The sequence below is a fragment of the Thermobia domestica genome, chromosome 7 (assembly GCF_964235325.1).
Source record: "Thermobia domestica chromosome 7, izTheDome1.hap1.1, whole genome shotgun sequence".
NCBI classification, from domain to species: Eukaryota; Metazoa; Arthropoda; class Insecta; order Zygentoma; family Lepismatidae; genus Thermobia; species Thermobia domestica.
The window spans coordinates 76,096,881-76,111,372 of record NC_137460.1 but is presented as its reverse complement, the minus strand read 5'-3'; the positions used below and the strand labels follow the sequence as shown (position 1 = coordinate 76,111,372).

Below are 14,492 nucleotides of genomic sequence, written 5' to 3'. Positions count from 1 at the left end.
CTCGTTTGCCGGAAATTAACAACCATCAACCTTCAACAATAAAAATTAAATTAAACGCTGTAACATGTTGATTGTTTCTACCGCATTCTGTATATATCTACGTAACATTTTGTAAAAAACTATTGTTTATTTATTTATTTATTTATTTATTTATTTTACTGGAGAGAGACAATTTTACTCAATTGTAGAAATTAGCCCTTTCCTGCTGCAATAACTTTCCGACTCAGTGGCGGCTGTTGAGATAAAACACATTGATAAAAATTAAAATTATATCGCTTCAAACTAAGGGAAGAACGATGGCCTTAAGCCCTTTCTGCATGATTTTTTTTTCTTTTAGCGAAAAAATAAACAGTATTTGAAATCCTCATATGGGAACTTGAAAACTGAATTAAAACTTGAATTTTAGATTTTTCACTTAATTCCGACGAGAAATAAATAAGTGCCATATATGACACAAGTCACAAAGAACATGTCAGATGACACCAAAATCTCTTATTCATACACGTCAATATCTCACACAGCAAACAAAACAGTCATTTGATGCCTTTGATAAACCACAAAAAAGCTAAAGTGAAAAAAGGGTACGTGCCATATATGGCACGGCATGCGGTAAGGGGTTAATAGTAGAGCGCTCATTCTAGTGCGAAGAGTCTCTGAATCTATCCCAAGCCATCTAAAATTGTAGATGACATCATGTCCGTGGGCTTTCTCGGGGTTCTCGTTTCTTTCAACATTTTCATCCCATCAGTTGTCTCATAATCATACACTTTTATTAATCGTTCATATCCTTCAGCATAAAATACATAACCAAGGGACGTTAAATTGAACATTTTGTTTCAATTTCATCAATGTAGTGTTTCAGTACTCACTAGATGTAGTTTAAGGAAATTCCGGTGAAGTTAGCCTGCGTCAAAACCATCATTCGTGATATAATCTTGATATTAAACTTGTATCAGTACTTACTATAGTTATCGAGTTAAACATTTATTTAGTTGTATATGTTTGAAGTTAATGTCCTTTTCAGCACTGAATCTATACCGGAGGTGAAACCTACAATAACGTGGAGTTCAAATTGCATTAACTGTGCCAAATGCGAAACACTAATAATCCATCCAAGGATAAACTCTATTATTTAGTTTTGTATTATGTTCTCGTAGATTTTGAATCTATAGAGATCCACTGTGAGAGCTCTTTTTCCTTCGAGTTTCCCAATGTCGTTTCGTCCATATGGAATTTGCTATGAATCAAATCCATATGTGTGCATATTCTTGGAATATTTACTTACCTCCCGTTGTATTGTTCATAAATTCTATTACTATTGTCCATTTTCGTTTATCATGATTTTCTTTGGTCTTCATGTGTATCATTTAAACGTAATGACGTTGAAAGTATCATTACATAGATTTTGAGAAAAAAATGAAATGATATCTTTAAGTTTTACGTCCCACGTATATGGCGACTAGGCTAAAGGAGATGGTGATAATGAGAAATGAACGAAATGTTGGAGTAACGAATGTGGGAAGAAATGGGAGAACCCCGAGAAAACCCACAGCACACGGTGTTTGTCCACCAGAAAGCTCATTTGGAGCGAGCTGGGATTGAACCAAGGTTCCCTGCACAAGAGGTGTGAGGCGTTCTACCGCTGAGCTACCACAGCCCATATATTTTGAGATTCAGACGAAGCATTAGAATTAAAAAACAGTAATAAAGCTATTTTACACGTATCTAAAAAGAAAGAAAGAAATTGATGAATCATGTTTGTTATCTAAAAGGATATAGTACGTATTGAAACAGAAGCAAAATCATCAAATGATATTGTAGACTTTATTACAATTTCTGTTTGATTTCGTAGTAATTACCTTTGTTTAAATATAAAATTCTGGGATATCCCAAAATATTCTCCGTCGTCATATATTCACAGTCGACTAACTTCTGAAAATCAAAGAAAACACCTGCTTTTTTAAAGCCTTGATCCAACTAGGTTCGTTTATTAAGACTTAATCAATCCAAACATTAGTCAGTATCATTACGAGAAATTCGATTGAGATCCCTTTCAAGGACCCGAGTGTCTTTATTACGATAAAAAAAAAAAAAAATGATTTGAGCAGTCAACTTTATCTGTAGGATGAAAAGAAAAAAGATGTTGAAGAAGCAATAGAATGTTATTCCATTAGCTGCTATACATACAATGTTGTAAGGAGAGGATGAATTTCAGTTAGCGACCCATTTTCTCCGATAACTTTCACCGCCATGGTGAGAGTGGTGCTTCTTTTTGGATACATCTAACCGGACGTAGTGACATTCCAAAGATTTTTGAGACCTCAAGGAGTTCACTTCAGCACGAAAGTTCTAACGGTCTCTGAAATAGTTATCTTATTCTTCAAGTGTTCATTCACAATGCATGAAGCTATATGGTTTCTGTCATATTCATTTGAATAGTCGAATACAAGGTTATAGAACTTTCTTACACTGTATCTTCTATTGATCTACATAATATCTTTAGCGGCTTTCCTGAGCAATTTTCTATTTATAAGAAAACTCCCGATAGTACTTATCATAGCCAGAATTTTTGAATAAGAAGCGAACTCGATCAACATGCTAGTTTGTTATCCCTTAACAGGATGCGAAATCCTGGGGGGGGGGAATGAAGGGGAATTGTCCACGTAATATTTTTCGAATAAAATTCTCCCACTGATAAGTTACTGGGATAACAATATTATCAATAATTATTTGCAAACTAATTATAGTAATTTATACAAAATTAGCTTGTATTTCATATACAATTAACGGTTCAACTAGGATTTAGATTTCTGGGCTTTCGGGATCTAAGGCCATTTAACCCGTCACGTATATGAGGGATAACGTCCCTCGGTGAGCATACTATCCGGGGAAAGTAAAGGAAAGAAGCGACCTGAAACTTATAACTTATGTACTGCCCCGGCGTTTGTCTCGCATGAATGAGGAAACCCAGGAAAACCTCATTCAGGATGGCTGGCCTGTAAAAAGCTGTTTACACTTTTTCGACTGAGTGGCAGAGCTCCTTCGTGGCTAAGCGGTTAGCGAACGCGCCTTTGGCGCGGGAGGCCCGGGTTCAATTCCCGGCGGAAGCTCATGTGGTTCGGATTCCACGTTAATCAGTAGGTCCACGTCTCATATAGTCTCGCTGCTGAACGGGAAGTTAAACTCAAAATCATCATCATCATCGACTTGGTGGCCCCACCGGAAATCGAACCCAGGATCGCTCGCACCAAAGACGAAAACATCAGCGACTACGCTACGCGGAGCCACACGGTTGAACTAATTGTGTGGGAAGATACAATAAACAATTATAGTTAATTATGATCTACAACCATGTATCGTTAATTCCACATACTGTAGTCTAATCATTATGAATATTCAAAGATGTGAGCTTTTCTTATGCCGACGAATTCCAGTGCGATTTTTTAAAACACTTCTGTCTCACCTACCACCACTTCGATTGTGATTATTTTGCATCTTGCTTAACTATATGCTTCTGTGCATGCGAATTTTTAAAATTGTTCCTTAAGTTCGATTTCCGTTTAGAGCATGGAAGAGTTTCTTGTGGTGACTTAGCGTCGTATGTCGCTTAGAAATCTACGTGAATTAAAGCTGCCAAATTCCGCTACTTAAAATCAGAAGTAATAACGATGAACTTATAAATGCGTACCAAACATCACCCAACTAAAAATCGTCCAATAAGTGAATAACATATTTTCACACATTTTCAGTTGTCGTATCCTTGCTTTCGGTAAAAAGGATAAGTTAATTTTACTTAGATACAATGTTTTGATGCACTGTTACATGTCTTACGAAACTGTTTTTTATGCATCATTTCTTGATTTTACTCATACTAATAGATATGTCATTTGAGTGACAAATCTAGCTGTACAGGTATTACTAGTCCACACGCTTAACATTCTGCACGTTCTTTCCATGTTGACGTAAGTCATGCGTAGACGCATACCAATGAGCATGTATAAGACGAAGATTTACATCATAAGAAGATTGGTTAGTGTTTAATTAATAAAGGAATCATAACTAATAAACCTGAAACAACAGCTGAATGAGTTTGAAATAAAAACAATAAATACTACAGTACCGCTCAAAAGTCTTCTAACACCTTGGATGTTTGTAAGCATCTACTATGTTGTGATCCTATTACTGTGGCATGAGATCTTCGCCGCTCTGCATGAGAGGTACTCTTGCCTATAGCATCAAATTTGACGACAGTTGAATCGAGATCTGAGAGGTACTGCAGATGATATGTCAAATCTTAATTAATAAAATTGAAACCAAAAATGACAATTTAATATAGATATTGCATATTATAAACAAAAGTCTGGAAGGTGAGACAAGATATTAGTTTTATTTGGAAAATGTAGACATAGAGGGTCAATGTAGTGACAAAAATTTAAAAGGGAAAGCAGCTTTTTTTCAATAGAAACAAATACATTTCCCAAAATGAGACAGCTTCAACTCTTGTCTCTAGGCAATCATATGTCTGATGAAAAGTTTTTCTTTTTTGACCAAAATATCCAATATATTTCAGGCGAAAATTTTCTTATAGGCCTTACATCTGGAGAACTACATATAGTGTAGCCAAACCCAAACCATCACTTAACTCAGTATGATGTGTTTATTCCGTAAAAAGTACGAAAACTGATTAGGGGTCGTTCAAAAATTTTGTGGCCCCTGATCCAAAAATGCATCAAAAGATCCAATGTATTTCAATCAAAAAATTTTTTGTACGCCTTATATTTGGAGAACTACATATAGTGTAGTCAAACCCAAACTATCAGTTAACTCAGTATGATATGCTTATTGGAAAAAAAAATCGATTTAGAGACCGTTCAAAAATGTTGTGGCCCCTGATCTAAAAACTAATTATTGGCCAATATCGCAATCTTTTGATGCATTTTTTTATCATTCCTAAAATTTGTGTTATTTTTTAAATGCCGAAACTGTATAACCATTAGTAATATAATGCTTTGCTTGGGATTTTATTTAACTGAATCGATTACCTTACATTACAGAACAGAACAAGTATATTTTGATATTTACAGTATCTGAATCTAGTTGCTGGTTACCTGTTATTGTGAATAAACTAATACTATCTTAATGCCAACTCACAGCACTCTTAGCATAGTTCTTTATTCTTATGTATATATTGACCTTACTATTCTGTTTTTTTTTTTCCGTCTGGTATAACCTTATAAATAACATTTTATTGCTTGACCTCGTAAGGTTTTGCTTAATTACTGTTACGTAAATACGTTCTAAAATCAAAGCTTGTGAGTAGAATATATCTATTTTAAAACCAATATATAATTACCGTAACCTTTGTTTAGGTTTAAAGTTGTCAATTTACAGGAAACCCCAATTATTATGTGTATTATTATTTGTAGTTTATATTTATAAGTTTATTGTTTTATTTAATGCTCATGTGGTTGTATTAACAGAGGTATTAAAGTGTGTCTGTGCAGCATAATTGTGGGAATTTTTGAAAACAAATATAGGTACGGAGCAGCGTTTTTTAGATTTTGATTTTAACGTAGCAAAATGCGAAACAAATTTAAATTTACATCGCAATTTGTAAGTTTTGTATTGCACTCTTGGCAGCCAAGAAAAATTATTATTTCGTACAGTGAAATAGTAAGTGTTTCTATGCATCACAAACAAGTATGATAATGAAAACAAATTAAGGAAAAATAAACAGCAATCATATATTTTTTAAAAAAAGTTTTAACTTTGACGCTGTACAGATTGTTTAAGCTGATAGCTGTTGAATATGTAAATATAAAGTTTTTTTTTTAAATTAAGTTTTGAATCCATAATAACTTGAAGAAATGAGTAATTGGAATTGTGTACAACGAAGTCAATTTCATTTTTCAGGATAAAACAAAATTTTTACAATAGTTCAATTTCTCATACAAAGTTCAATTTCTAATTGTAGCCAACGGCTACTCGGATCCAATTCGTTTTCCATATTTTAAACATTTTAAACCGAACATTATGTTTTCCCCGGTAACTACAATGTAAAATAAGCAAGCATAGCAAAACACATTTATATATTTCTAGCCAAAACTGTGAAACAAATATGAAAAAAAGTAGGAGGGCAGAAAAGAGTACTGCTAAGATCCTGTATTTTAGCTAGTACTCTAGTTTTTGAAAAGTGAGCTCGAGTCTTGGATTTGGAGAGTTGATTGAGCCACTTTCTTTATAGATAGAATAAAATGTCGAAGGGGATATGGTGTCTGTCATCAGTTATTATTTAGTTATTATACGGGCGAGTGGCTATTTGCATCCCTGCTTTAAGTTATCTTATTAAATTATTACTTATGGGTGCAAATTCCATAATTTATTTTACCTAAATAGCTTCCCTCCCCAATTATAAACTCTGCTAAAAGACTGTAAATAGGATCACGTGGTTCCGTGTCTGTTCATTGTGAGTAACCAACATTATTTCCTGCAGGTTGCATAGAAGCTAGGGAATGTTATAGATATTGAGCGGGATATAGGATAAACGCCGTTACATGGGAAGACGTGAACGGATTCACTCCATTAATGAACTTAGCCAAGATAATGATTGCTGTAGCTGTCTATTGCAAACAAGATAATTTAAAAAAATACATTTGTTCAAGAATTATCGTTCGCAGTAACGGACAAACGGAAGGACATTCAAACAGTACAATCTTATAAGACCCACTATATCCTAATAAAGATCAATTTAAATGTATTTCACATTCATCTAAATTGCAAGAACCTTAGCATTTCAAATTTACCCTCCCCTGTTAAATCCCTAAGATTATTATTATTATTATTATTATTATTATTATTATTATTATTATTATTATTATTAAAAATCACTTTTCACAGGGGTTTAAAAATCATTTAAAGAAAATAACTATATCCAGAGGTCTTCGAGATTATTTGGTATTAACTCTCAAAACATAACGTGAATACAGTAACTGTATAAAATATTAATCTATTTTAAAAGTTAAATTTCGTTTTTAAAGAAGAAGTTGTGATTTGAGTTCTTTTTACAAAACAGAATGCACTCCAAATGTTTGCCCTTTCCATGTTCTATGACGAAAAGTATTTTTTTTTTTTTTAATTAACAAAAGTACAGTAAGGATGAAGAATTTCAGTTGCAGTGGTGAATCTAGAAGGTAAAAACTTGGGGACCAGCCACACCCAGACTATGATAAGTATGTCATGAGTTTACTGTAAACTTTAAAATATATATATAAATAAACAATAGCTTGAATTATTTTTGGCACTAAAAAAACTGGGGGCCTAGGCCCCCGGGCACCTTGCTAGATCCGCCACTGTTCAGTTGTCATACCTTTTCCACTAAATTTGCGTTGTAATATATATATATATATATATATATATATATATATATATATATATATATATATATATATATATATATATATATATTCTACCAATGTAGCTGTGAAAGTGAAATTCGATCAAATATGTATGCATCCTCCCGGGGAAAAAGCTCTGTTGGAAACAACTCAACCTTGGGCGTATCGAAAGGCATAAGACAATACAGAAGAATTCTGCCAATTACCCATCTGTAAGTCTGTAGGGAGCATAGTAGCTCAGTGATAGAGCTCTCACTCTGGGATTAGGGTTATCTGGTTCGATTCCAGTCTATAGTGGATTTATAGTATACAGCATCGTGTCCGTAAGTTTTCTCGATGTTCACCCGTTTCCCGCAACATTTTTATTATACCAGTTCTTTCATAATTACTCACTTGCATTAATTATCCATTCGCCTTCTTTAGCCTAAAGAACGTAACCGTGGGGCATCAAATTAAAATTTTTCTTTCTTGGAAGTTACGTAGTTCATTTTATACAACGTTATGAAATTATTCCACAAATTGTGAGGTTGCATTTCCAATCCTAATAGGCAGTGGCGTATTTAGCTGGAGGGCTTCCGGGCTTAAGCCCCCCCCCCCCGAAATCTTACTTACTATACTAATACATATGAAATATCTTGCATAATTTTCACATTTTCAGGCAAAGCCCCCCCCGAAAGTTAGCAAAGCCGCCCCCGAAACAAAATCGTAAATACGCCACTGCTAATAGGTAACTATGCTATTATATTTTAAATGAGAACACAGTGGCTCAGTAGTAGAGCATTCACCTGTAGTGTGAGAGGCCCCTGGTTCGATCCATGGACAGAGGGTATTTTGACAGGAAGGGAAGAGGGGGAGAGAGGGCGAAGGAGACTATAATTAATGGACGATATCAAACCAGAAAAATTGCAGGTGAGGACGAAGAGCTTAGCGGAAGAGCGTGGAGCATAGAAGCTTCTCAGTTGCTGTAAGTTCCCTGCCAATATTGGCAGAGTATCTATGATGGTGACCATGAAGCTGGAGAAATTGGTAACCCTTTTCATTACGCTACTGGTAAATAGACCCCAATAATTTATTAGTAGAAATTCTCTTCATTTTGAAATGAAAGGATATTTGATTCACCCAGAAATTTACCTTTTAAAAATAATTCAACCAGATAAAGGAAGTTGTGACAAATCGTGTGTGTCGCAAGACCTCTACCCAAGGTGACCAGAAGTTTTACTTGCAAAAACGGGACGCACACGAATCGGAGACGGGAGAGGGGGGGGGTAAATATCTGACTTTCAGATTGCATTTTGGGACTGAGTAGTGTTTTTAATTTACAAAATACACAGGTAAAAGTGATAACAGCGTTTCTAACTTAAGTACTACCCAACAATACTTTTAACTACTTGAACACTCAGAATTCCCACTCAATTCCTACTTGAACCACAGAACACTCAATTCCCACTTGAACATTCGGAAGTTCCAGACACGGCTGAACCTTCCCAATGAGTGTTAGTATGGAAGAGTGTAGAATGTGCATTGACTATTTATATTTAGAATAATAATTACGGGACACTTGGGTCATTTTTCCTTAAAAACGGGACATTTAGGCGTCCCGTTTGAGAATCAGAAAAAACCGGGACAACGGTTCCAAAAAAGGGACTGTCCCGGCTAAAACGGGACGTCTGGTCACCTTGCCTCTACCCCAAGGCTATTTTTAGTATTTTTAACAACCCTTGTACGTACATATTCAGCTCGCACAAACGGCTTAAAATTCAGTTCATGCACATTCTTATGATTCAGCTTGCTGAAGTTCATTCAGTCCAATATTAATCACATAAACAGCAAAAAGAAAAAAAAATATAAATAGAATATTACATCGTTGAAAGCAGGAAACCAAGCCACCACTACAACCGGGAATTTCCCGTTTGCTTCTAAATGAATAATTAATTACAGGTTATTACATAACAATTAGTGTTTCATATTCAAACCAAACATTGTTTAAAACATTCAAACGAACATACAAATCCTTCCAACACGTCATAAACTGGTTGTCCCGAACAGAAATCTTAAACCTTTAATGTTATAAAGTGGGGTATCTTTGCTTCGATTTCACTGGGGCAACTTTCCCAATTTTAAAGCAAAGAAGCCTCCATCGATCACGTGACATTAGGGTAGGGTTGCCAACTCTGGAAAATAAAAACTACACCCTCTCAAAATTCCCTGTGATATAGGTCTAAATGTGAAGTATCTTTGTTCGCATCCATTCAGGAGAAGGAAATACATATACTGTCGTGAACAAAAGTGCATTAGCACGCCTGTATTTTATATACTCTTAGCACATTCACTAACAAGCTTAATAGATACATTGTGCTATAAATGAGAAACTGAAATCGGCATTGATCATTTTATTGTATTTACCAGTAACTGCCAGATCTTTAAAATTATCCAAACACATGAACAGAAGTTGGATCTTTATGTGACAATTTTGGATTTGGAAAATGCAATTTATTCTTTAAACTTATACTTCAAGTACAGGAAATTGCTTTAAGAAGCCATTTTTCACTCTCAATAAATGTATAAAATTCCTTACAAGTAAATTTCAAATTTCCCCTGATACAGTCCCTGTCATCTCTTTAAAATTATGTAAATTGATGAACAAAATATATCAATCGTTGATAGATGGTGAAAGGTGACAGGTTTGGATTTATGTAATGAAAGTTACTTTTTAAATCTATACTTTGAACTAGATGAAATTGCTTTGAACAAGATACAATTAAAAAAAACGGTCATAAAGGGGCTGGTAGGACGTTTGTACTGGTCACCGGCTTTTATCAAAATAACAGCAATATTTCTAGCCAGGCCAGTGAAAAACCGGCCAGTTGGCAACCCTACATTAGGGTTGCCAGATTTATAAAACAAAAAGGAGGACACTTTGACTTTTTAAGAAAAATCACTAGAAAAGTTATGTTACCGAAACCTAAGCTTGCTTCCAGATTATATCAAACAACACATTTTAAACAAAGAGACAATATAGAAAAATAACTCTAATACAAAAAGTACAACTACAAAATGATGACTGACTAGCAGGCAGCAATCTATCTATTAAAATGCTACAATAGCAATTAAAAGTGCCCGAACTTCAACCTATAATTTTTAACTTTAAATCTTTCATTTACGGTTATGTGTGATTTCACGTTTAACAGAGACAAACATTTTAAGTATTTGTACTTTAAATAGCCTAAATTAGTTAAATATATCTTTTTCATAAAGTTTATGATATAAAATTATTGTTCAAAGCCTTTGTATTTTAATAAACCTTCTCTAAAATCAATGCATGTGAATTGTGCTTCCATCTTCCGGGTTCTTTTAAACTATATGTTGAGGACGTTTATATGTTTATGGTCAATCCGACAACGAGATCTCGGAAACTACATGCTGTAGGAAGATGACGTTTTCACTGATCGATTGGAAATTTTGCGTAGATTGTCCACTTCTAATTGAATATTAAAAAAAAGACATGGCCATTATTTCTTTATTACATTTTTTAGGGTACACTGGAAGCGTTGAAATTAAAAAAAAAAAACTAAAGCATCATATCCTATGTGTTATACATTACAACAGCACATTGTTGTTTATTGGGATTGTATATGTCTCAGGCGTTTGTTTCATGGCCAAAGAATAATGAAAAAGGAAGGATAACCATTTCTCGAGTCTAAGATAAATCTTTATTTTTTGTGCTTTGCCCAATGAACACCATATATAACTGACATTATAATTAATTGTATATGTAATGTATTTGCTTATTACATACTGCATGCAAGAGGAAAGAAAACACTGGTCATACATGAATTAGAAACTCCAACCGGAAGTAGGCGCAAATCTTGCAAACGGTGCGAGATATTGAGAAAAATTAATCGAAAAAATCTCCCCTTTATGATACCCCTTGCCGATTATTATTATTATTATTATTATTATTATTATTATTATTATTATTATCAAGACGCCTTTCACTTGTGTCTGTAAAGGGACATGTACATATGTGGTGAGGAATGAGAAGGAGATTTATGCTCATATGCAAATGATGCGCTGTGTAGAGAGCGCAGGTTCAGCTAGTACTTATAGTACTTTAAGTTGTGGTATTTAATAAAGTCATGGTACTAACAACTTATTTATCCTATTTCCATTCTGGCAATACGTTAAGCATCTTGAAAACCTGTTTCATTGATTCATCTCCTGAATCATCCCTGTTTCATTATTTAGTCTCCAAACTCGAAAAGGAGGATAAAAGTGCGTCCGGCTTGAGTACAAAGCTGGACATCAATTTTTATCCAAAAGCCGGACGTCTGGCATCCCTACGTGACATACTCATGGACGCAGAAACACAACAAAGCGCATTAGCGTTTGTAAAAGACTGAAGTTCTTAAGCAATTGTTTTATTCATATACTTCCATTTAACTACCCTCAAGAGCATTACTGTTTCACTCTCTAAAATTATAGACATTGAAATAAGAGTAACTGAGCTTTGTGAACAGGCCTGAACAAAAGCAGCTTCTCTCTCCAATGCAACTTCCACATATATTTACAGCTCACAAATGACGATAAGAACCCTAAAACAGGAGCAGCGGGGAAAGGTCAACAACACGGCCAGCTCCATTTTCGGTTTTTGAGGTGTGGTCTATACTTACAAGGGACATCACCCAATTGTCCGGCTCCGATTAAAATGAATTTTTTGTTGTTGATAGAGGACATGTATTGATTACTTGTGATGACAGAAATTTTTGCCATGGTGCATGTTTTCTATTTTTTAATAATTTTTAAAGATTGTGATGTGGTTAATAGAGATTACTTCAGAAGTCCCTTACTACCCTTTGTAAACGGAGTGTTAATGAAAGAATAACCACGTAGAAAAGTATAGGTCCTAGGGGGAAGTCTTATGGTACGTATGACCTTGACGGCAGCCATCTTGAAATCCGCCATTTTGAATTAAGGTCAAGTTTTTTAAATGGGAATAGGGTAATATGATACATAATTTCGGGCTAGAATTTAATCAGAAAGACAATGGTGAAGTTAGTTTTAAGGTGCGCTCATTTGGTGAAAAGTTACAGGCATATTAATTGTTTTACTTACTATGTGCGTAAGTCCCTTACCTCCACTTCTGACCCGCGTATTAATGATAACAAGTGGACAAAGGTTTCGGTAATACATATTATGTCTAAAGAGAAGTTATTCGATAAGGGTATCATTGACGGCAGCCATCTTGAAATCCGCCATTATGAATTAAAGTGAAGTTTTGAAAACTCAAAACCATAGCATGTGGCACCAATTTTTAATAATACATTTTCCCCAAAAGCCAATGGTATGCTTATCTTTGTTCTATAGTTAACCAGTATGAATTTAGGACTTTTCTAATGTGCACGAAACGTCCATTATTCGATCTTAAAAACTGGCAACACTCCTAATTTTCACCGCATGTTTTAAGATTCCAACCTTCACTTTGCAATTGTTTCCATGACTCATGTTTTCTAAATTTATTTCATTTTTTAAGAGTTGCGATTTGTCAGTTCATGAATAGTATTGGGATAAGCATCCAGCAATCTTTCTGAATTTTGAAGACTTGCCATGTAATTATTAATTTCATAGGCAATAGGAAAATAAGGGGAAGTATACTTGTGGGCAGGTTGCTCAGAATTACTTTCAATCAACTCCAATGAGAAGACAACTCAATTTAGTCCAGTTGTTTCATAATCGGTGACAAGAGAACAAATAGGGATAGCGTTGCATTAAAAAAAAAATCCCCGCGTGTTTAAATCTGCCACGCACTTCTAGAAGGAATTATTTGTGTGCTTCTTGCACATATATATATATTTTTTTAAGTTTAACGTCCGACGCTTATGTTTGCTAGGTTTAGGAAGACGGTGATAGAGAAAATGATGGTGGAAGAATTGGTAGAGTGAAAATGTGGGAGGAAACGAGAATACCCTGAGAAACCCCATGAACGCGATATTGTCCACCGCAAGCTTACTTGGCCGGGGATCGAACCAGGAATCTCACACACAGATGTAAGCGCTCTACCACTGAGCCGCTCTGCTCCCCCTATATTTTAATGTTGACATCAGTGCTCTTACGCTATCGAAAAATCCAAATGTCATGCTGCCAAGAATGTAAATAAATACAGTTTTGTATATATATATATATATATATATATATATATATATATATATATATATATATATATATATATATATAAACTCCGTACTCTTCAGTCATTTAATACCCATTTTATGTAATGTTTTAAATCTAAGCATATTATTCATAATAACTGTAAGGTCGTAACAGTCTTCCTTGGTGGAAGGGGACTTGATTACTCAGTGGTAGGTTACTCATCTCTGATGCTAGGGATTCTTGGTTCGATCTCAGGACTTGTGAGTCTCTGATGAACAACATTTTATTCGTAAATTTTCTCGGGTTCTTCCATCTTCTTCCCACATTCTCACCCCATCGATTCTTTCACAATCATTAAAGCGCCTACGTTAAGTATGTTGGAGATTAATTTATTGTACTAGAAATTTCCAATGTGGGTTTCTGCATTACATATTATAATATGCTTTTCTCTTTTCGAATGACTTGCCGTATGAATGTTTCGTGCAACAATAAGATTTTTCATAGGTGACTTGAGTGCTCAGTTCGTTGTCGATAATTTGATCATTTAATTTTCAACACAAGAACTCTGTCTATTTGGGGGCAGCGAGTCCAGAAGTATAGTTTAGGACTCCAGAGTTAGTCCGGTCAGTAGCGTAGCCAGGATGTGTGTTTGGGGGGGGCCCAAGTGCTGTTATAGGTACATGTAGAAACATTACAAACAAAAAAGTATATAAACATAAAAATATATAAAAAAATTACAAACATCAAAGTACCAAAGTACATTGTCGGACCGCTTTGGGGGGGCCCGCCCCTCTGGGCCCACCCCTTCCCTACGCCACTGAGTCCGGTCCTCCCAGAGAAAAGTGTGAAGATTTCAAGTTGGATTTCATAGTTACGTGTGCAAAATGCAGAATGTTTACCTTCGTGTGAGTTGCATCAAAAAGTATTCATTTTAAGAATTTCTTCGAATGC

The 14,492-nt window shown here is 34.9% G+C and overlaps 1 protein-coding gene across 3 annotated transcripts in view; it reads left to right on the top strand.

Moving 5' to 3' along the window:
• Window positions 1-14,492, top strand: part of LOC145690204 (uncharacterized) — a 300,212-nt gene that overhangs the window by 197,899 nt on the left and 87,821 nt on the right. The window lies entirely within an intron of this gene.